Source organism: Felis catus, chromosome B1, assembly GCF_018350175.1.
Source record: "Felis catus isolate Fca126 chromosome B1, F.catus_Fca126_mat1.0, whole genome shotgun sequence".
Taxonomy (NCBI): Eukaryota; Metazoa; Chordata; class Mammalia; order Carnivora; family Felidae; genus Felis; species Felis catus.
Window position 1 is genome coordinate 171,303,593 of NC_058371.1, and position 23,836 is coordinate 171,327,428.

At 38.9% G+C, this 23,836-nt stretch overlaps 1 protein-coding gene across 7 annotated transcripts in view; it reads left to right on the top strand.

Annotated features, from left to right (window-relative positions):
* RBM47 (RNA binding motif protein 47) overlaps positions 1 to 23,836 on the top strand; it is a 162,192-nt gene that overhangs the window by 107,309 nt on the left and 31,047 nt on the right. For 4 of the 7 annotated variants that reach the window (XM_045056445.1, XM_019829605.2, XM_019829606.3 and 1 more), the window contains one exon: positions 17,041 to 17,166. The exons of the other annotated variants lie outside the window; for them this stretch is intronic. The gene's annotated coding sequence lies outside the window, so the exon portion shown is untranslated. The remainder of the gene's footprint in view (positions 1 to 17,040; positions 17,167 to 23,836) is intronic. 7 annotated transcript variants of the gene reach the window in all.

The window sequence follows — 23,836 nt, forward strand, 5'->3', positions numbered from 1 at the left end:
TTTTTATTTATTCTTGAGAGAGAGAGAGACAGAGAGCATGAGCGAGGGAGGGGCAGAGTGAGAGAGGGACACAGAATCTGAAGCAGGCTTCAGGCTCTGAGCTGTCAACACAGAGTCCAACATGGGGCTCGAACTCATAAGCCATGAGATCATGACCTGAGCTGAAGTCAGACACCCAACTGACTGAGCCACCCAGGTAACCCTTTAAGGAAAAGTTTTGATCAATTTATACTTGTTTTACTGAAGAATGACATTTTAGCTCTTACTCACTAAAAAGATCTGCTGATTTCATTGGCTAAAAGTGATATGGTTTACATATTTTTTTCTTTAATTTAAATTTATTTGCTTACCAATGAGCCTGAACATTTTGTTGGGTTTTAGAGTCATTTGTAATTCCTAGAAGTGAGACATGAAAATATATATACCTTGCATATATGACATACAAGTTAATTGGCATACTTCACATTAGCTAAACAGGGTATCTGAACTGATATATGATGTTATTTATTTGTTTGTTTATTTTGAGAGAGGGAGAGAAAGCACATGTATGAGCAGGGGAGAGGGGCAGAGGAAGAGAGAGAGAGAGAGAATCTTACACAGGCTCTGTGCTCATCACAGAGCCTGATGTGGAGCTCAATCCCGTGACCCTGGAATCATGACCTGAGCCAAAATCAAGAGTTGGACACTCCACTGACTGAGACATCCAGACACCCCAGTAGGATGGGTTTTTTGTTTTGTTTTGTTTTGTTTTTATAAACAGAAGAATGGAAAGCAAGGGCTAAGTGATGTAATTGTGAGGAGGGGATGTAGAAGGGCAAGATCATAGGTTGCAGTCAGTGCTGTTGGACAGAAGGGAGGTCAATCATGTAAAATCTACAAAAGCAGATGGTAGTCAAGAGTGGAACTAAGTAACAACAGGATCATGATACCCAAGATGGAAAGAGTATGGAATTGTCAGAGAGAGTCAACTTCAGCTCAAGTGGAGTTGAAGGCGAGACAGTGGGCACAGGGGAAAGAGGTCTTGGAACTGGAGAATGAGGGTGTCTCCACTCTTTAGTCCCCCAACTCCACCATCCAAGAGGCCTTGGGAGCTTCCAAGAGTTTTCTAGGCAGGTGCTTGTTTATGCAATTCTTTGTTTCTCTGAAGTTTGGCAGAGTTTCTAGAGTATGGACCTTTTGTATACTCCCTCTCACCACCCACCCTAACCAGTATGCTTCTTAAATTTGTGGTTTATTGCTTTTAATCATGGAGGTCACTGAGACCATTTTGTGTATTTTTTTTGTTTCTTGGTCCTGAGATCAGTTTTCCATAGTGCATACATTATTTTGATTTAAAGAACCATAAAAGTGCCAGAAAAAAACTAGAAACAGGACTGTAAAGGCCATGCCCAATATATTTAGCAGTGAAGTTAAGGACTGAGGGCGTTGGTTGGCTAAAACCTAGATTTTTAAAAATAATATTCTAATATGCTGCTTGATGATTAACAGCACTCACACTATATATTTGTATTTTTACTGTTTACGACTGAATGCCATGCCATAAAAAAAAGGTTTTACCCCATATTACTGACATGGCATCGTGGTGCCACCCCTTTCTCAATTGCTCAAGCTAAAAGTGTTAGTCATCCTGGACACTGTCATCATACAGATCATCCATTAGCCAGTTCTGTCAACTCTGCCTTTCAGATACAACTCAAGGTCCATCTCTCTTCTAACCAGGATTACCACTCAGTCTAGTGTAAGCCACCATCATCCCATCCCTGGAGGACTGGAACAGTCTCCAGCCTGTCACTCTGCTTCCTCCTTTGCTCGCCTGTGATCTCTTCTCCACAGCAGAGTGATCTTAAGGAAAAGAAAATCATATCATGTGACTTCTCTGCTTAGAATCCTCTATTAAGCCCAATAGAACCCACAATCCTTGTTTAAAAGGCCCTTACCTGACACTTAACCTGCTTTGCTCACCCTTTGTCAGCTGCATTGCCCCTCTCTTGGTATTCTTCAGATACCCCAAGCCTGTTAGCCTGCTATAGCCTTTCCTTCTTTCTTCTGGAATGCTTTTTTTCTGGGCCTTCAAACCATTTTTCCCTTACTTCATCAGGTCTCTGCTCAAGAGAGAAAGGACTTCCCCTACCACCCTAAGCAACAGCCCCGCTTCGTTCCCCTGCTTTGTTCTTCCTCATTGCATGTATCTATGGCCTCTCCCCCAAACACACACCACACACACACACACACACACACACACACACACACACACACACACATACACACAAAAGATTATTAGCTCTTAGTTAATAGAGACCACATCAGATCAGGGTTCAGGTGTGTGTGTGTGTTTGCTAGTTTATTATGATTCCCCAATAAAGACGTTGTCTGTCTTGATCACCAGTCTATCACCAGGGTCTAGAATAAAGCCAGATAGGTGATCAGAAACCCTTTGTTGAATGATTCAGTGACTCATATAACCAATTCAAAATTGAGTGTTCTTGCAAGGTTAACCATTTGATCATAGAAAATGAGGCTCATTATGTCTAAACTATTTGCTTCAGTACTATTTTATGTTCTTTTTCTAGAACATACACTCCTTGCTAATTTTAGCATCCTATCTAAACTAGTCAGTCTTATAGTTGATATTTTAAAGACGTCCCCATGTTTCTAATTAATGACTTAACCAGTGTTTATAGATCCACAACAGCCAGAGTTTTAACGTTAGATTTTTATTTTGTATGGTTTCTGTTATTTCTATAATTATTTTAAATTTCTTTAGGATATTTACTTTTATGCTCTCAAAAAGTAAGAGTTCCTTTTAGAAAGTGTAGAAGAATATGTTGAACAGATAATTAAGCTTAAATACGAACTGAACCCAAAGGTCTTAAGAATAAGTCTTCTAAAGACAGCATGTAGTATCTTTCCAGCTCTTCAAGCCCCTGATCAGTTCAACCTGCTGGTCGATTAAGGTATCATACTTATAAAATATATTGTGTTTGAGGTTAATACCAATAATGATAGTGCCCAATTCTTAAAATAAAAAAAATTCTTCAGGAAAGAGGTTTTGTTTTGTTTTGTTTTGTTTTTAATCACAAAGTAAAGAGATGGAGAGAAGTGCATATTTTAAAGGTTTTTAAAAATTAATTATTATTATTTTTAGTAATCTCGACATCCAACATGGGGCTTGAACTCACGACCTGGAGATCAAGTGTCACATGCTTTTCCAACTAAGCCAGCCGGGCACCCCCTATTTTAAAGTTGTGGGGTTTGTGATTGCCTATGTTTCTAACCTAATATGACTAAATCAGACTATAGGCGACTGGCATCTCTCGCAGGAAGCCGTCCCCACGGACTCTGATCAACTTGACAATGACTCTCTACCTTACAACATGGCTCTTAGTGCCTAACAGCACATGGTGCCTTGTTTCGCCTTACATTGTATATGTTCTAATTGTTTGACATTTAATTGTCGCTCCAAAAAAGATCATTAGCTACTACTTAATAGAGACCACATTAGGGTCCAGGTCTTTGACTGCAATCCCTCCTCTCCCCCAGCAGTACTTGAGTACATCCTGAAGTTTTATTGAAGGTGCTCCGGAAACACCTATTGAAATGGAAAAGCATAGTACTCCGTAAATCCAGAGTGGTAGGGGATTTCTGCAGTAATTATGAGGATATTATTAAAACTGCATGTAATTATTAAAGAGCAAAACTCACATAATACTTGGCAAAACCATGTGCTTCCTGAGTTCTTGTTAACCTGACTGCACATGCTAAAAGGGCGGTGGGAGGAATCTACTTTTTACATTATAACCTAATACAGCTTTTCTCTTAATATGGCTTTTCCCTAGCAAAAGATAAACACAGGGCTTGGATTTTACACATTATTTATGACTTTGTAACAGGTATCTTTTTTCCACCTGCATTCACTATTCATTCTCAACTTCCTCTTTTGAAAATAAAAAGTCTGTTAAAATGACCACAGGAAATATAGGGTAAAGACAGGTAATTTCTTGGCTTATGAGAAACCACAGAGAGGGGGCAGAATGGGATCACTATAAAATCTAACAGGTTTTATGAATTAATGAAGAATGCTGCCTAGGACAGAGGCAGAAAATGCAAAGAGAATTTTCTTTAGATTTAAATGAGGTTCTGTGGCTTTTTTGTAAGTTTCGGTTTCACTCACCAAGTATTAAAGGTTTCTCTGCCTGGCTTCAAAGATAGCATCTCTAAAATTCCAAAGCTTTTCCTGTTAGTACAGAAATGCCTGTCCCTGACAGAGTAAGAGTGGCAAGGTGAAGGATGTATAGGTAGGTAGAGAGGCAGATGAGTAGGAAGAAAGAAAGAAGAAAGCGAGGGGAGGAAGGAATACTATCTGTTTATCCAGAAGTGGAAAATTTCAGTCTCTGCAAGTCAGAATGTCTGGGTTCAAATCCTCATTCCACCGTTGCCAACCTGTTTGTCTTGGGCAAGTTTCTTTGTTCTTGTGCCTTAGTGTCCTCATCTGTAAAATGTAGATAATACTAATCTGTAACCTCAAAATGTATTTATGAGGACCATATATGTTAGTACACGTGAAACACATACAACAGTGCCTGGTATATGGCAAGGGCTATAGAGAGGAGTTAGCTACGGTTATTTTATTACAGATGGAGGTGATGAATTTGAGTGAAAGTTGGACAGGAAATGCAACATACCTTGCTGTACCTCTTCATTGGCTGCCTCACCAGATGTCCTCTTGCCTGTAATAAACACAGGTGCTTGAAGTCTGTGGGCTGTTCACTGCCCATTCAGGGAAGTAGAGAACACTAGAGTGGCTGTGCTTTTGTGACAAATTTAAAATAAAAGTAATAAAAGAAATGTCCTCTGCTTGAGTAAAGCTTGGGAGGGAAGGAGTTGGCTGGATATGAGGTGGGGCTGTTTGATTTAATTTATTGGATAATTCTGTCATTCAAGTTGTCTGAGAAGTTAGAGGCTCTACGGCAGGCATAATGATGTATGACGTCACAGGCTCTTGAATGAACTCAATCAATGCAGGACCCTAGACTCTGAAGAGAAGGGAGCAGTCCTGATCCACTCCTACCTCTGTCGTCTTCTCTCTGAGTACTGTTCCTGTCACAGTGAACATTTCTGAGGGTTAGGGACTCAGTCGTGCACATCTGCAATCTGGGGGTGAAGGGGGTAGGAATGAGCCAGAGTGAGGGTGTGTGGAGATCTCCGAGCAGCCCAGCCTGGCCAATTTAAACTCTTGGAAGTCCCCACTAAGCTGAGAAAGTAGCGCAAAGTTAGTTTTACTTCAAAACAATCCTCCAAAAGCATTATATTCCCTCTTGGATTTCTTTCCACAGTACCGTGTACTGGCACCTAGCTACTACATTTAAGATGTCTGCTGCCTTTCCTGTGTCCACATTAAATAGTCACTACCATGTGAACAGGAAGTACTTGACATACAATTTAAATGAGTTTAGATATATGCTTAGATTAAAGCGTATCCCACTAGAAATATAATAGAGTAACATGCTTAAATTTTATAAGAAGTAATAAATAGTAAATTTTACTTGTAAGTCAGAAACCATGCAGGACACACCCCCCATACACACGCGCGCGCACACACACACACACACGCACACACTCCTATTCTCCTCCCCTCCTGCTTTTTCTCCTTAGCTCTTTAACAATCTAACGTACTATATATTTTACTGATTTATTCGTTAAATGTTTTTCCCCCATAGGACTAGAGGGCTCATGAGGGCAAGGATTTTTGTCTGTTTTGTTAACTGCCAATACCTTAGTACCTAGAACAGTGTCTGACACTTAGAAGGTACTTGACAAATATTGGTAGAGTGAAAGAAATATACACATGTTAGTTACTATTATAATTTTACTCTTTAAAGCAATTGTACTGAGAGGACACCATTTTAAATTTAAAGCTTTTTCTAATGTCTAGATAAGTTAAACTCTTTATTCCAAATATGGCATTGTCTATTATTTAATTCTTCCTGTTGATACCATAACAGACTGTTTGCCAAATTAACCAAAAGGGAATACTATGGGGCTTAAAAAATTTTTCTTTTTGTTTATTTATTTTTGAGAGAGAGAGAGAGAGAGAGAGAGTGAGCAAGCACACACAAGCGGGGAAGGGGCAGAGAGAGAGGGAGACACAGAATTTGAAGCAGGCTCCAGGCTCAGAGCTGTCAGCACAGAGCCCAGGGCTCAAACCCACCAGCCATGAGATCTTGACTTGAGCCGAAGTCAGATGCTCAACCAACTGAGCCACCAAGGTGCCCCTATGGTGCTTTTTATCATACACGTTTGTAGGAACCACTCTAAAAAAAATAGAGGAAGATTTTTTGGTCTACAGTGGTGGTAGGATAGGGCAGGTAAAGGGATTTTAACAATGCATAACTGAGGCCAAGTCCTTGTAGATGTTGTGTGTGTGTGTGGGGGGGGGGGGGGGGGGGGGACTAAGAGCCATCTTGAAGGAATCAGTCCTTCCTGTAATACTGCCTTTCTTATAGTGAGTTCTGTGTGTCACATGCATTCTTTAGAAGGACTCTCATATATGTACATGCATGCCCTTGTCTCTCTGTGCTTACTTTTCAACGCTGGTTAATTAGCTTCATGGCCAGTCGTTATGGCTGACACCACCAATGCAGTTATATGGCTTCCATGCCAATGGTTGACACCTTATAAGATGGAAGCTAGTTCTTTAATGCATGCATCTGTGTGTGGACAATTTCTTTTTATGATTCAGCCATGCATTAATATAATGAACAATTTCAGCAAAGATTTCAAAATTCTAAATAGTGTAAAAATCTACTTCTGGAAAACTATATACTGTGATATACAAAACCGATATGCATTCATTTGATCTTTGTATCAGCTTTAGATAAGTTAAAGCTAGATAAATTAAAGCGCTAGTAACAAGTAAAGATGACTGTAATAGGTACTACCCATATTTAAAACAGCCCCACATAATAGTTCCTAGTTTCATATCATGTCTTCACCTGTGCTCTAGTTCTTGTTCTCTCAGACCTGAGTCTCGTTTCTTGTTCCTTTTTCCAAATTACCTTAGAACTTGCCTTGTCTCAAGCTTCTATTTTGCATGTGTATTTTTCTTCTATTCTCTACAGTGTTGGACCTCAGATATGCCTGCTGTCACTCTACTCTGAAAACAAAGGTACTTGGTTGAGACAAAGATCACTCCTCCAGGGATGACTTAAGCTTGTTGCAAGCCAGATACATCAGAAGTTAACACAGTGAATGTAGCACAATGTGTCTACCATGATGGCATTGACTTACAGTTTTATACATTTGCCTACATGGAGAACTATGCTAGTAGCAGTCAGTGTCAATGGCGGTAGAAGAATTGGTGACTTTTACTTTTTCTGTGTACTTTCCTATATTGTTTGAATGTGTTATAACTAGTGTGCATTGTTTTTACAAAGACCATAAATATCTGTGTGCATGTTTGACTAATTTTTTAAAATTAACTTTTTTCAAAGTAAAAGCAAGAAAAATTTGCTTATTTTTTTGTTTAAGGCAGGCTGTAATTGTAATTATTACATTCAGGTATTCAGTGAACAGCTGCCCTGTCCTTACCGCCTTACTTTATAAGTGTATCGCTTTGAGATGGATTGTTTCCTAAGTCTTTGTGTTCTTGATAATGTTTGGTGTAAGAATGCATACACGCACATGCGCACACACAGGCATGTGCACACACACGCGTGCGCACGCGCGCGTGCACACACACACACACACCCCAAACCTCCAAACCAAAAGTGTACCACACACCCAGAATTTATCAAAATGCTTGAGTAAAATACTCATATGAAAGGCACATTTCCTGGGTCTTACTTGTAGTCAAGAGGAATTAGTCCAAAATCAGTAGTTTTTTGGAAACACTGCCTTAGTGTTGTTGAGACATTGCCTCAGTTTTCCTCCATTTCAGAACCTGTCAACTTAGTTTTATGATCTAAGACTTGTTCTGGATTTTGGCTCTTTACTAACCTGCTGATATTTTCTAGTCTCTATTGATAGTTTTAGATTATTTTATTTAGGAGTAATAATGCTGTTTCTATTTTTTTAAAGAGGTAGATAAACAGATTTTCAAACTTTCCTGTCAGTCTGGTCTTTTTACTTCCCACCTTGGTGACGTCAAATTGCTAAGGTTTTATAGAATTCAGTAAGGTTAACATGACCACTAAAGGAAAACTGGAGACCACAGTTTTGAAATTATAGATTCATTTCTCTGTTTATATGCTGTGGAGCTGATTTTAATCCTTGTTCGAAAGACCTTGGGTCCCAGATGTTACCTTGCTTTCAGGACCCTCCCCACAGTCCTCCTTCTGCTCCCTGCTCCCCTGATCTCTCCCAACCACCAGGACTAACAAACTCAACCTCCAGAGAGACTTTCAATGAGGTTCGTCTCTGACCTGCTTGAAAAGGAGTGTATTTACTCTGCCTAGGTGCTTTAGGTCCCTGACCCGTTGTTATGTACGAACTGTCTTCATTACCATGAATCATGTTTTACCACTCCCTTCTTTTTCTATGGCCCTTTCTATTTTTTCTCCGCTTCTTACCAGTAAATCCATTTCCAGCTCCCAACTGGAAGTAAAATCAAATGAGAGTTTAATTCATGTGTAACTTTTGCCTGTATCTAAGCACTTACAAGTATCCATTCATTAAATCCCACAACAACCTGGACGAAGTAGCAATCACTGTTTTTCCCCCGTCTGCATCAAGCAGTACCAAATAGCTGGCACCTCTCTTATTCCAGGAAGGTGGATTTCAAAGATCACGTGTTTACTTTCAGTCAGTAGTGGCGTGTAAGTAAAGGTTTCAGTTAAATTTCTTTTCTCTGAAATGCCGGAGCTTTTGTCTTCTTGGGCCTTCCCCGAATCCATTTGTGACAGCGGGTTTTTCATTAAGTTTTCAGACTGCTGTTGAGCATTCTGTAGCTGGCCATTTTTACACCTCCCTTCTTTCTGTACCACCCACTCAAAGCTCATTCCAGGTGCCCTTAGCAAATGACTCCCAAGGCATTTAAGTGGCCAAAGCTCATTGACCAATGAGGAGACGTGTGCCATGTAAAACAGAGTTACGCAGTTCCCCGGATCAGGAGCAGGGGTTGCTTAAGCAAAGCTTTTGTTACTATTAGCCTGTCGCATCCAGATTTCAAGACTGGAAAGGTAGGGGACACCTTATTTGTTTTAATTGGAAGAGAGGATGAGATGGTTGTGTTTGGTTCCAGTAATTTAGATCAGGTCAAATAAACAAATGTTCCCTTTTTTTAATCGAAGGCAAAAAAAAAAAAAAAAAAAAAAATTAGAACTTGGTAGTAGTTTCAAATAGTGCACAGTTTGCCTTACCAGCAGCAAACCCAAAATTCTTAAGTTATAAACATTTTTAAAAATCGGTTCTTCCAGTAGATCTTCACTTTGCACACTTGAAAAAGCTAAGGTCTTCACAAAGTGATATTTTCCTAGATTGCTGCTAGTTAAACTATGGGATCAAATAGCAGGAATTTATCAATAGTGTCCACCTTTGTTTTCCAGAGTCATTTTAGTAAGTCTTTAGAGAAGAGATTTGTGATTTTAAGGTATGTGATAATGAAAAATAAGAAAAATAGGTGGGATTAGCATTATGATAATTGCTACATAAAGTCAGCAATAGTGATGTTTCCTCTTTGGAAAAAGGTCTGGTATAAGAAGACTTCTCTTGCAGCACCATTGTTGAAACCAATAGTATCGGTTGTGAAATGGACTTAGTTAAGTGGATGTTGTGTGCTTTAAAAACTACAAATAAGTTTCACTTTCGTTATAAAGAAGAGTTTGGTTATATTTTATGTGCTATATGAGATTTGTTCTAATAGGAACTCAAAGAAACTAGAGAAATACAGTCTTTATTTGCTGCTTTCTACCTGGCAATGGAGCAACTTGAACAGCATTTGAAGCTAATTCTCAAAAGAAAAACCTTCCTCTTAATGAATAAAATGTGATGAATCGTGTTATGACAAAATGTATTAGAAACGTACATTATTATACTTACTCATTCCTCTTCATCTAATGTTTAGTGTCAGAAGCAAAGTTTGGGTTCAAAGAAAAGTATAACTGATTTCTCATGATTGCTTTTTCCCAGAGATAGTTTAATACGGGTTTGTATTTTATATAGAAATTTGATAATATATTTGTTTTCAAATTTAACATACAAGAGATAGCACTGTTTGGTAAAAAGTTTTAAATATTAAAACCTTTGTAAAGAGAATTTTTTTTTAGTGTACATAGTATAAATGCCCGATAATTTAAGTGATCTCAGATTCCTCCCTTTTTCTTTTTATGTATTTATTCACAAAATTTGCATCCTGAAACTTTCTACTTTTATTAGATTTGTTCAAAATGCCATTGGATAAGAAGTCTACTCTCAAGATCTCCCTCCGAGTCCCTTACGCCGGTTGACTCTGTAGGGGAGGTCGATGGGATGTGGGTCAACCCACAGTCACAGAGTTAACTATTCACAGCAGAGAATACTTGCTAGCCATCTTCTCCAGTACAAGTAAATGCTGTTTCTCAGTTCCAAGCTGAGGTTCAAAGGTTTAGACTTACTTCACAGATCAGAGGTCAGGCACGAATTGCTGCAATTTGTAGTTCAATTCTGCCGATATGACAGAAATTCACAGCTATGATGATTGCTTTTTTCCACTTCTACACACAGGCCAGACTGGGCAGTTAACAGCGTAATTTGTACAAGTCAGCCCTTGGCACCCAAGTTTAATGAGTAACTAGCTGGTGCCTTAAGTTTCACTGGTGCAAGGTGCATATTATAAAAAAGGGTCAAATGTCAATGCACAAAGACGGAGGGGGATGGGGAGTGAAATCTCAATAACCACCACCCATGAATCATACATAAAGAGTTAGTAATTTGTATTTATTTTAAAAATCATATTTCCATGGTGTGAATGTTAGTGTGTTCATTTTCTTTGCTACTAAAAGAGGTAGATAATTTTTTTAAATGTTAGCAAGAAAGAACTGTCAGATTAGAGATTGTCCACTGAGAAAGTGAAATTGCAGGCTGTTGATTCCTTTCCTGGAGTCTCTGGTTTCTCAAAAACTTTCCAACGTGTTATGCTTTTCAAAAAGCATAACAGCCTTTCAAGAATCTAGGGAGCACATTGGATAACCAGGTGTTTTGAGCCCATGATCTTTATGAGTATCTGGCATTCTCTCCTCTTCATCCAAAAACTCTACACTTCTATCCTTATTTCTAACCCAGGTTGAATATATCTTTTACTGTTTAAAGTTGAATATTGGAATATTGGAACTCTTGAAAAAATTCTTAGACAGTTGGCTTTGACAAATCACGGTTTTCCCTTCACAGTTTTGACTCATAAATGACTCTGAAGCTGCAATATAAATACATATAATGTCATTTTTGTTACAGCACAAATGTTAATTGTCTACTCTCCCAGACTAGGATGCGGTTGGAATTGGATTCTTCCATGGAGCAGAATAATTAAGAGTGCAGATTCTGATCTCAGACCTCTTGGGTTTGAATTCCAGATTTAGCACTTACAGCTAAGGGACCTTCACCGATGGGCAGTCTCCCTGTGTCTTAGTTCCCTCATCTCCAACATGACTGTAACCAGAGAATTTGTTTCATGGGCTTGCAGTAGTAATTAAAGAAGACAGTGTACACAAAATGCTTAGCACAGTACCTGGTGCATAATAAGCACTTAATGAATGTTAACTGTTATTAACATTATTAATATTGTTAAGTAGCATAGCTCGTGAATAAGCCTCGCCTACCCCATGCGTCATCCAACTTTGGTTCAGGTTGATCTTTGCTCTGTTCATCTCATGAGAGACGTAAGCTATGATATAGTTAGATAAGTTGATCTGGGAAGATTGTAGGATGCATTTCTTTTGAATATCGTGGGGAAGTGTATTTTAAAATTCCTCAGTTTCAAGTCTAGCTCTCTTTTAGATGCTATCCTTTTCTCCCTAGCTGTTTGCTATCACGTGGCAAAAGCTGTAAAAAGAAATAAATCCAAATCATCTGCTTTCCTTTGAGAATTGTTTTCATTCTGCCCTTTGGTGAGAAACATTTGAGTGAAAAAAACACAAATCCATAAATGACATCACACCAGTGGGCTAAATTCTATCCCTCATGATGCATATTGTACATATTAGAATCCGTGTGTGCCTGAAATGACAATCTTAAAAAATAATTTTTTTCATTCCATTTCTTCATTTTATTCCTATAGAACATAGAAGTAGCATTTGAATAAAAGCATGGTTTTTACTACCAATGACAAGATACAAATTATGTGCTTGGCATTAAAAAGGTAGTAACAACATCTCACACACTAATTACACAGTTAAACACCTACTGTGTGCCAAGATCAGTTGTGAGGCACTGGGATTATAGTGGTGGATTCTGCCCTGACAAAGTTTACAACTGACAGGGAAGGCCATTATTATACCCATCGTTTTAAGGTAAAAGCATATAAATTTGCCAAGGTTCTATTGTTTGTGTCCTTCAAAATGGCAGCCTCCTATGATTTAGTATTATGAGGACTACAGTGAGAGATTGTGTGATGTTGTGGAAATATATCTTGGGATCTAAAGATGGCTTCTGAGGAGTGAAAGTTAAGGATGAGAACAAGCTGGCTGGGTAGGGGGACTGGTGAAGAGGGATTGAAGCATCAGGAACAGCACGTATAAGGAGGAAAACGACCCAAGATGAGGTTGGAAGAGGAGCCAAAGTCTTCGTTATAGGCCTTCCTAAGGATATTGACTTTATTCTATGGGCATATTCTAAGAAAGGGTAGAGGTTCAAGCAGGAGGGTGACAAGACATGCTCAAATTATGTTTTGTTTTGTTTTGTTGAGGTTTATTTTTTTTATTTAAGTAATCTCTACACCGAACATGGGGCTTGAACTCATGACCCTGAGATCACGAGTCACCTGCTCTTCCACCTGAGCCAGCCAGGTGCCCCTGTGGTTTTTTGTCTTTCTTTCCTTTTTCTTTTTCTTTTTTTTTTTAACGTTTATTTATTTTTGAGACAGAGAGAGACAGAGCATGAACGGGGGAGGGTCAGAGAGAGGGAGACACAGAATCTGAAACAGGCTCCAGGCTCTGAGCTGTCAGCACAGAGCCCGACGCGGGGCTCGAACTTGCGGACGGCGAGATCATGACCTGAGCCGAAGTCGGCCGCTTAACCGACTGAGCCACCCAGGCACCCCTTTCTTTTTTTTTTTTTTTTAATATCACTTTGCTTGCTGTGAGAGCTAGGTTGATTGCAGTGGTCCAGAGTGTATAAAACAGTCAGTTGGAAGGATAATGTCCAGGCAGGAGATGACGGTTGACCGTTTACAAGATGCTTTCACATGAAGTGTCTTATTTTACCTTATAGCAACTCTCACGTGAGGTGTTTGTGTCCGCTTCAGTACACGGGTGAGGATGTTGAGGCCCAGAAAGTTAAGTGGCGTGCCCGTGGTCAAACCCTGCTAGTGTCAGAGTGAGGATTCTGTTATCTGAACTCTTACCTCACTCTTGCCCTCGTGGTCTCCTGGTAGTTTTAAGCCCATGTACTGACACCCCTGAGTATAGGCAACTGGTTTATCTTCAGAAAGGATGAGAAATTTTGTTTAATCTAGGTTTCTAATGGGGTTGAGAAGCAGAACGTGACAAGGCACTTGATATTAGACTGGGGTGTCTTTTGGGGGAAAAATACATTTATTACTTTTATGTATTCATAATTCTGAAAGTGGGTTTGGAAAAGCTTTCAAAACTGCCCACGGTATGACAAGATAAAGAAGAAAGGGTAAAAATCAGTGTGAACAGAGATGGTGCCACAGGCATCATAAATCCAGCAAACATTTGCCCTCAGTCCCGCCATTGTCGAAGAGGAAGCAGCAGCTCTAAGATTCACAGGCCTCCCCACCCCCACCCAGATGAAAACAAAACAAGCGTTCTGCTCAGAATAGCTTTCCTTTGCGGAATCTAGGAAGATTTCCCCATTAGGTCTTCACAAAAACTCCATGATATAGAAAGCAGTATCCATAGCTGTTTCATAGAATGAGGAGTGGGTGAGGAGGTTGAAGTGAATTAACCCAGTTAATGTCTGGAAACCATTTCTTTTCTCTAGGAACTGCCTCGCAAATCTTATTAATATACGTAATTATGTGACCTTCAGTAAGATAGTTGCCTCCACACTAAAATCCGGCAACTGGGGACGTCTGGGTGGCTCATTCGGTTAAGTGTCTGACTTCGGCTCAGATCATGATCTCACAGTTCATGAGTTTGAGCCCCACATCTGGCTCTCCACTGTCAGCATGGAGCCTGCTTCTTATCTTCTGCCTGTCTCTCTGCACCTCTCCTGCTCGTGTGCTCGCTCGCTCTCTCTTTCTCTCTCTCAAAAATAAGCATTTAGGGGCGCCTGGGTGGCGTAGTCGGTTAAGCGTCCGACTTCAGCCAGGTCACGATCTCGCGGTCCGGGAGTTCGAGCCCCGTGTCAGGCTCTGGGCTGATGGCTCGGAGCCTGGAGCCTGTTTCCGATTCTGTGTCTCCCTCTCTCTCTACCCCTCCCCCGTTCATGCTCTGTCTCTCTCTGTCCCAAAAATAAATAAAAACGTTGAAAAAAAAATTAAAAAAAAAATAAGCATTTAAAAAAATATAGGGTGCCTGGGTGGTTCAGTCGGTTAAGTGTCCGACTTCTGCTCAGGTCATGATCTCACAGTTCATGAATTCGAGCCCTGCTCGAATATGAGCCCCGCTCATATTCTCACTCCCTCTCTCTCTCTCTCAAAACTAAGTAAACATTAAAAAAAAATTTAATGAATAAAGTAAATAAACAAACAAACAAACAATAAATAAATAAATAAATACAATCCAGGAATTGTACCAGAGGTGGACTTTTCAAACTGGATGCCCTAAGGTAGTCAGTATTGTGTCAGGAGGAACGTGAAGCCACAAAACAAAAGTGACATGTGGGTTTTGCTTGAAGAGTTTTGTAAACCAATATTAAAATTTTTATGAAATGGGTTGTGTTTGGAGTCAGTCTGGAAAATCAGATTTTTCTGGAAAGAAACAATTGAGCCTAAGTATTTTCTTTTGGAGACATTTTCTGTTATTTGAATAGCCTTGACAGGCACATTAAAAATCCTTCTTTTCTTTTACTCATTAATATATAACACAAACTATATAAAGCCTACAATTTCATTTATATGTTAATTTGATTTCAATTCACAGAGTGTACATGTCCGTTAACATGACATTATTTTTTAAAGGAGGAAATTTTGCTGTAATAGACTGAAAACTCACAATTCTGCATAAATAATATGCGCTAGGAATGGTACTTTATATTCTGTATTTTCCATGCAGTCCTTCCTCTGTTCTCATACAATCTCTTGTTCTCCATAAAATCTCCACTTTATGAATAAGGAAACTGAGGCTCAAAAAAGTTGAATAAATTTGTCCGGAATCACTTAGCTAAGACATGAACAGTTCAGGAGACTGAATTTATTCTGTTGCTGCAACACGGTAGAATTAATTTCAGGACACACTTTGTAATTGCACATTTATTCTTATTTATCCAATACTGTGATGTTGATCATTAGGTATTATCCAGGATACAGCATCTAGAAAATTGTCCTCACAGATTTGGGTAAGGATTATATGCTTTGACAACTAAATATTTTAACAGCTATTACTCTATGATTCACTTGAGGGTGTGGCCTTTCTTTTCTTTTCTTTTCTTTCATAGATCATTGATAATAAGGATGAAAACTAGCTCATGGCTTAGTTTTATTACTTGTATTCCCATAAGGTTATGGATCTCACAAAAAGCTTTTTGCCAGTCTTTACAATATGCAATATAGTCAAGGCAGAATAATTTGGAACTGTAACTGACTTTAGGGGCCATTTAGTTGGCGGGTTCCAAACTGTGCCCTCTGTAGTCCTACAGGTCCTATGGGGTCCCCACCCAGCCCTAGTGGGCAACAGAGCAGAATGGATGGGGATCTCTCCCTATACCATCCATTATTTCCACTTCAGCCAGCTTCCTGTTTTATCAATTCTGTTTTTGCATCCAGGTAAATTTTTGGTGGAAGAAAGGGTGCTACATCTTAAAACAAAAACGAAAACACAAAGCAAACTACTGGTAATCCAACTCCCTTAATTTTCTTCAGGGGAGCAAACTTTCTATTTTTAGATGTGAAGTAAGGTCAAAGTTTTGTGCTCAGTATATATTTTGATGTCTCATCTGAAATATCCTTATCTTGAACTTAACTCTCTTTAATTTGAATGTTTTCTGTATTATGACTTTAAAGATTATCCTAGGACCCCAAATCCTGTACTACGCCCTTAGGGCAGAATAGCAAGTTGCCTTCATAGCAACTCTAATCAGTTGGTAGTGAATGGCTAGAGTTCTTGTTTCAGTGGTTTTTGAGACACTGCCTGGATTCAGCAGGAAGGAGGGTAATGACCCATTCTTATTACTGGTCCCCGTTTCTTCAAGAATAGGAGGAAGAATAAATGGTTATGTTTCTTGGTTTGTAGGGAACACGACAGAGTAATGGTAGTTCGTTCGTTCTTTCTTTCTTCTTTTCTTTTCTTTTCTTTTCTCTTTCTTTTCTTTTCTTTTCTTTTCTTTTCTTTTCTTTTCTTTTCTTTTCTTTTCTTTTCTTTTCTTTTCTTTTCTTTTCTTTTCTTTCTTTCAGAAAATGGCCCATGGGGCACCTGGGTGGCTCAGTCGGTTAAGCATCCAACTTCGGCTCAGGACATGATGTCACAGTTCGTGAGTTCAAGCCCCACATTGGGTTCTATGCAGACAGCTCAGAGCCTGGAGCCTGCTTTGGATCTTGTGTCTCCCTCTCTTTGTCTGCCCCTCCTCTGCTGTGCTCTTTCTCTCACTCTCTCTCTAAAATAAATAAACATTTTTTTTAAAAAGAAAAAATAAAAAAAAGAAAATGGCCTCACATTTTTAACCCACTTATGAAAATGATATTTAAATAGAAGACATTTGTAGCAAATTTTTTTTTTTTTTACCCCTTAGGATTTGCTTCAAAGGGCATGCCAAAAATTGAACTGAAAAATCCCAAGCAAGCTGCCTGAATTTCCCTGTATATTCTTGTTCTACATCCTATAAAAGGACCAGACAAACCAAATTAGTGGGGTTTTGGTGAGTACATTCCCAATGTCCTTTTCTTCTTCACTTAAATAAAACCTTAAATTTTCATTCCTATCAACCAAGGTATCTGCTGCTTAGACAATATGTACCCGGTGTGTGTTTGTTATAACAACTTTGGTGGTTTATATAACAACCTTGGTGGTTTATATAACATGGTAAGTCATTTTAAACCCACAATATAAGTCCTTATTTCTTTGTTTAGTTTACATCTTTGTGACCTAAGGAGGAAAAATTACTACTGCTATCTGTATGTGTGAGCATCTTTGGCATTAAAAGACAAGGAATAATTATGTATTGCTTATAAATTGCCTCTTATACCACCCAAAAAAAGAGATGAAGGGTATCTTATCAGAGTTGTCTTCCAAAAGTGTTGGACACAAGGAAGGGTCCTTTGCACAAGCTAGAAAAGACACTTGTGTGTTCTTGGACAATCCTCCCGCTGTCTCTAATTGCTGTTTTTTTTACCTTCGTAGAAGGTAAAAATAACTGTCATGTCAGACTCTCCAAATCTTGGCAATGTGGTGAATTACAACCCATGTAAATGCACTCTGACAAGGACATAATTCTCTACAGATAGAAGGTATTAGTATTATGTGGGTGACAGTCCTATGTATGCTATAGCAGGGACAGGGAGCATGAAAGAGGCTAAACCTTGGACAGACGGCCCTCCGAAGCCACAGCCACAACCCTCACAAAGCTCCAATCCTTGTATGTCAGGGAGGAGCCGCTGGTGACACCAATGTACCCAGCAACAGCCTCCAAGCCCTCACCCTCCCTCTCCCGCCACACCCTTCTCCCCGCCCCTGCCAAAATCCTTTGTTTTCATGTCCTCTAGGCTGGGTTCTGGACTTAGTCTACAGAATTCAGGGACTTGGAGAGCTAACTTTTTTTAAAATTATGATATTTTTAGAAAAGCATATTCATTAAAGGAAACCTATGAAATTGCTTATAATCTCAGAATCCACTGATAACCACAATTAACATTATATTTATTCTTTTTTTGTTTCTTTTAGATATTTCAGATATTTTCTTTTTTTTTTTTTAATTTTTTTTTTCAACGTTTATTTATTTTTGGGACAGAGAGAGACAGAGCATGAACAGGGGAGGGGCAGAGAGAGAGGGAGACACAGAATCGGAAACAGGCTCCAGGCTCTGAGCCATCAGCCCAGAGCCTGACGCGGGGCTCGAACTCACAGACCGCGAGATCGTGACCTGGCTGAAGTCGGACACTTAACCGACTACGCCACCCAGGCGCCCCTCAGATATTTTCTAAATATTATTTAACAAGGTTCACATAGTTGAGAACATGAGATAAATATTTTATCCTACAACTATGCCATAATTTATTTAGCCATTTCTATACCATTGTACATTATGTTTGCTGCATTCATGTATAAATAGGTGCTATTATGTTCATTACATAATAAATACCACTGTAGTGAACATACTTACCTATACATTTCATTTGTGTGTCTGATTATTTTCTTGAGGTAAATTTCTATAAATGGAAGCATGGGCTAATGAAAATGAACTATTTTTAATGAACACTGCAAAGCTCTTGATATTGTCAAACTGTCTTTCAGAAATGACTCAAATTAACTTGCCCTCCCCTCTCTCCTCACCCATTATTATGACAATGTTCATTTCATGCACACGGGTAAAGATTGAGCTCTGTTACTTTAAGAAGGTTTAAAATCATAATTATTTCTATAGAAGCTCAGGAAATAAAAGCCTCTTCCCTCCTCCCAGCCTCCACTCCCCCCCCCCAAGTCCTAACCAATATCAGGTCTAAAGTAGAAGATAATGTTATCCAGCTGACCCTGTGCTCCAGCCTCAATCTCTTGGGTCTGTTGATGGGGGAATAGCATTTCTGAGGCTTACATCCACTCACTTGGTATGTCTTGTCACCACTTTTGTTCATTTCTGTACTATGTGCTTCAGGAGAACGAAAGAAAATCTTTTCATTGTCTACATGAAGCCTAATTCAGTCAATGAGTCCAGACAAACAACAAACTCAAAAATACTTAACCATGGACAGGTCACTTAACTTCTCAAGGCCTGTTTCTTCTTTCTTTCTTTCCCTTTCTTTCTTTCTTTGTCTTTCTTTCTTTCTTCCTTTCTTTCTTTACTTATTTATTTAAAAAAAAATTTTTTTATTGTTTATTTATTTTTGAGAAAGAGAGAGCGTGAGCTGGAGAGGGGCAGAGAGAGAGAGGGAGACAGAATCTGAAGCAGGCTCCAGGCTCCAAGCTGACAGCACAGAGCCCGACGCGGGGCTCAGCCCCATGAACTGTGAGATCATGACCTGAGCTGAAGTGGATGCCTAACCAACGGAGCCACGCAGGCACCCCTCTTTCTTCTTCTTTGAAGTGAGGGGCTCAACTTCTCTGTATCTATCTAACGAGCATCTGAGGTGGTTTTTTGAAGATCAGTATGTAGATAGTCTAAATCTGACTGTGAACAACACGATGTGTTGCATAACTTCCATTATCTAACAGTGAAAGCACATCTGTTCTTTAGGAGAGAAAACTTTCCCTGCATTTTAAATACTAGGGAAAAATTTTTCAAGTTAATCATTTTTTAATGTAAGAAAGTAAAATAACGAGAAACTCCTTCAACATGGCCTCTACATTTTCTTTCAGCTCTCACATCTATAATTCGTGAGTAATGAATAAAATACCAAAAGCTGAGGACCCCCCCCCCAAAAGCAAAGGAATGGTCAGTGAACCTCACAGAGAGCTTTCCAGAATCATGACTAGAATTTTAAAGTGATAGATTCTACTGATTAGTTCTGTCCAATCTTCATCCTCGCACTGGCACCAATTGCCACCCCCCCACCCCCTGGCCAGGAAAAGTCTATACTTGCGCTGTTCAGGGATTTTTATTGGATTTTTCAAACTTTGGAACACACCAAAAAGGTTTCCGGAGTAACTAAGCTCATCATGAATATTTGGCTATCTTTCACCATTACCGGAAATGTTAAAATTGTGTGACACCGATACTGAGCAATTTCAGGAGACTGAGCCAAAGCTTGGCAAAGAAGTCTGCCACTGGCCAGTCGATCTTGCTTTCTGAGGTGGACTGTCCCTTGCATATCAATATAGAGCAGACGCTTCACAAATATTTGTTGGGTTCCACTCTATTCAGATTTTGTGCCACTTTGAAATACTGGTTTGTTTTGCACCTAAAAAAAATTATTTTTACATATATATACGTTGGAACAAAACTCCAAAATCTAAAAGCATGAAAAGATTATAATAGTACCTCAGGCTACCTCTAATCTTTATTATTATTATTATTATTATTATTATTAATGTTTATTTTTGAGAGAGAGAGAAAGAGTACAAGCAGGGGAGGGGCAGAGAGAGAGGGGAAGATACAGAATCCGAAGTAGGCTCCAGGCTCCGAGCAGTCAGCACAAAGTCCGATGCGGGGTTCAAACTCAAACCGTGAGATCATGATCTGAGCCGAAGTCGGATGCTTAACCGACAGCCACCCAGGCGCCCCAGGCTAGCTCTAATCTTAACCTTGGAACAAAGACACTTTTTGACTAAATTTCACATAGTTAAAAGTATCATCAGTTTATTTATATATATATATATATATATGTGTGTGTGTGTGTGTATATATATATATCTATCTTTGCATTTTGAATTGTAAACATGAAGAAAAAGCTGTGTAACCTAGAACATTTTTCTAATCATTTTCCCATTTTCTCTTAAAAATCTGCATTCCTTCCTCCTTTTTTTTTCCTTCTCTGTTTTTTTTTTTATGGTGGTAAGATATGCATAACAACCATTTTTCGGTGTGCATTTCAGAGACATCAAATACATTCACATTATTGTACAAATATCACTGTCCTCCATCTTCAGAACTTTCTCATCTTTCCAAACTGAAACTTTGTACCCCTTAAACAATAACGCCCATTCCTCCCTCCCCACCAGTTCTTTTCTACTTTCTGTCTCTATGGATTTAACTATTCTAGGTAACTCATGTAAGTAGCATTATATAATATTTGTCCTTTTGGGTCTGGCTTATTTCACTTAGCATAACGTCATTATGGTTCATCCATGTTTTGGATGTGTCAGAATTTCCTTCCTTTTTATGGCTCATAATATTCTGTTGTCTGTATATGCCACATTTTGTTTACCCATTCATACATCAGTGAACATTTGGGTTATCTTCACCTTTGAGCTTTGTGAATAATACTGTCTTAATCATGGGTGTACCTTTCTCTGTTTGAACCCCTTCTTTCAATTCTTTTGGGTATATGCCCAGTAGTGGAATTGGTGGGTCATATGCTAATCCTATGTTTAAGCTTCTGAGAAACCACCATACTGCTTTCCACAGCAGCTGTATAATTTTACATTCCCATCAGCAATGTGCAAGGGTTCCAATTTCTCCACATTCTTGCAAACATTTATTTTCTGGGTGCTTTTTTTTTTTATAATAGCTATCTTAGTGGGCATGAAGTGGTGTATCTTGTGGTTTTGATTTGCATTTCCCTAATGATTACTGATGTGGGAGCATCTTTTTATATGCTTATTGGCTATTTTTGTATCATCTTTGGAGAAATGCCTATTCAGCCCTTTGCCCATTTTAAAATTGGTTGGTTTTGTTGTTGCTTTGTAGGAGTTTTTTATGTCCTCTGGGTATTGATTCCTTAATATTTTAAGGGATTGTTTTCCCCCATTCCATCGGTTGCCTTTCCACTCTGCTAATTCATAAAAGTTTTCCATTTTGATGTAGTCTAATTTGTCTATTTTTTCTTTTGTTGCCTGTGCTTTTCGTGTCACATCCAAGAAATTAATGCCAAATTAATGTCATGATTTTCTATTATTTTATAGAAATATAAAACTATATTATATATAGTTTTCTTCCAAGAGTTTTATAGTTTGGGCTCTAATATTTAGGTCTTTGATCCATTTTGAATCAATTTTTGTATATCGCATATGGGAAAGGCCAGGGTTCTTTGAAGGAGGTAACTTTCAGTCCCATCAAGTCTCAGTAAAGATGTGTGTCAGCCCATTAAGCAAACGACACACATATTCACACCTGATACTTACCCTCACTTATTTTTCTTCCTAGTGTAGGCTTAGGTGGTTTCCCAACAGACAGGTGAGAGAAAGCTGAAGCAATTAGGGAACTAATAGCTCAGCTGGTTCAGCTCTCGTAACTAGGATACAACTGTGAGATGGTGGCTAGGATCAGCAAGCATGTTGATACAAACATGCTTGATGAAATCCCCAACAAAAGAACAGCAGAGCTAGATAGAGTTTTAGGCTAAGACAAAAAGGATGTAGGTATATGTATAGGGGTGTGTGTGTGTGTGTGTGTGTGTGTGTGTGTGTGTGTGTGTGTGTGACAGCAGAGGGAAAGAGAGGGGACACTCCACACTGAATGTGGCTGTGAACTGTGAGCTACAGTAAATATTTATTTTTGTACGAAAATAGATTTCTCTCCATGACGCTTTAGAGAAACAAAACTAGGCACAGTTACATGGGCAAACTCTGGTTCCAAACCATTATCCTAGTTCTCTTTTTTAGTGGATGGAACCTGGGTGCGCTTACAATAGAAAATGTGAAGGTCTGCCTAGCCTTCACGTGCAGACTCTTGAGAAGTAAGAAGAAAGTGCTAGGCTGTGTAAGCTGCCTCACCTAGTATCACCGGGACCAAAAGTCTGCGCTGGACTCACTGCTCTCTGACGGGCTTGGAGACAGGAGTGCCACACTGATGGAACTCATGGTTGCAGGTTTCTCCACATCAGTTAGATTCTTAGCACTAGAACATAGTTGGGTGTCCAGATCACAAATGAATTCAGGTTAAATCTACTAAGGATCTGGCTTCAGGACCACCCTCTCTTGGTTTTCATGGAGACTGATTTATGAGGGATGAACAGTTTGCTGCTGTAGGACCTCATTTTCTCTTTGCTGTGAAAGGGGATTTGGAGAAAAAGGAAATAAACTAATTGAATTTTCTGATGTAGGGTAGAATAAGAGAAGCCATGCTTTCTAAAACAGTTTGCAAGACTGGTATACTGTTTTTCCCTTGAAGCATTAAAGTCATTTCACACTTTATTAACTCAAAGAATATCCAGTATTTCTCCTGAGACTGGGAATACATGACCAGCTCAAATCAGGGGCGTTTTTACCAGTGTGTTCGTTTTTCAATTGATATATTACTTCCAAGCGCACACAATGAAATTATGGAATATGTGAAACATGAGTAGCAATTATGTCTACAAAAAGGATCCTAGGAGTTTAATATACCTGGAAAATCATAAGCTTCCTCACACTTGAACGTTTTATTCTAAATGCTCTAGGTTCAGTAACACTCTGGATATATTCTGTTCATTTCTATTTTTAAAATTTAAGTCTGTATTTTAGGAGTTTCTTTAACTAATCTGGTTCTGCTTCTATGGAACTTTTATGTAAATATCCAACTAACTTAACTGCCTAGTTAAATTATAGAGACTGGGAAAACTGGTTCTCCTTCCTGTCCCTCTTTCTTTTCTTCCTTCTCTTAATAAATATCTTTCCTCAGAATAGAGAAGCGTTTTATCTTTTCAAACATCTACAAATTCTACCTCAGAAATTATAACTTTAGCATTTAAATAATTTCTAATTGACAAACTCTCTTCCCTTCCCTAGTTTTAAACCAT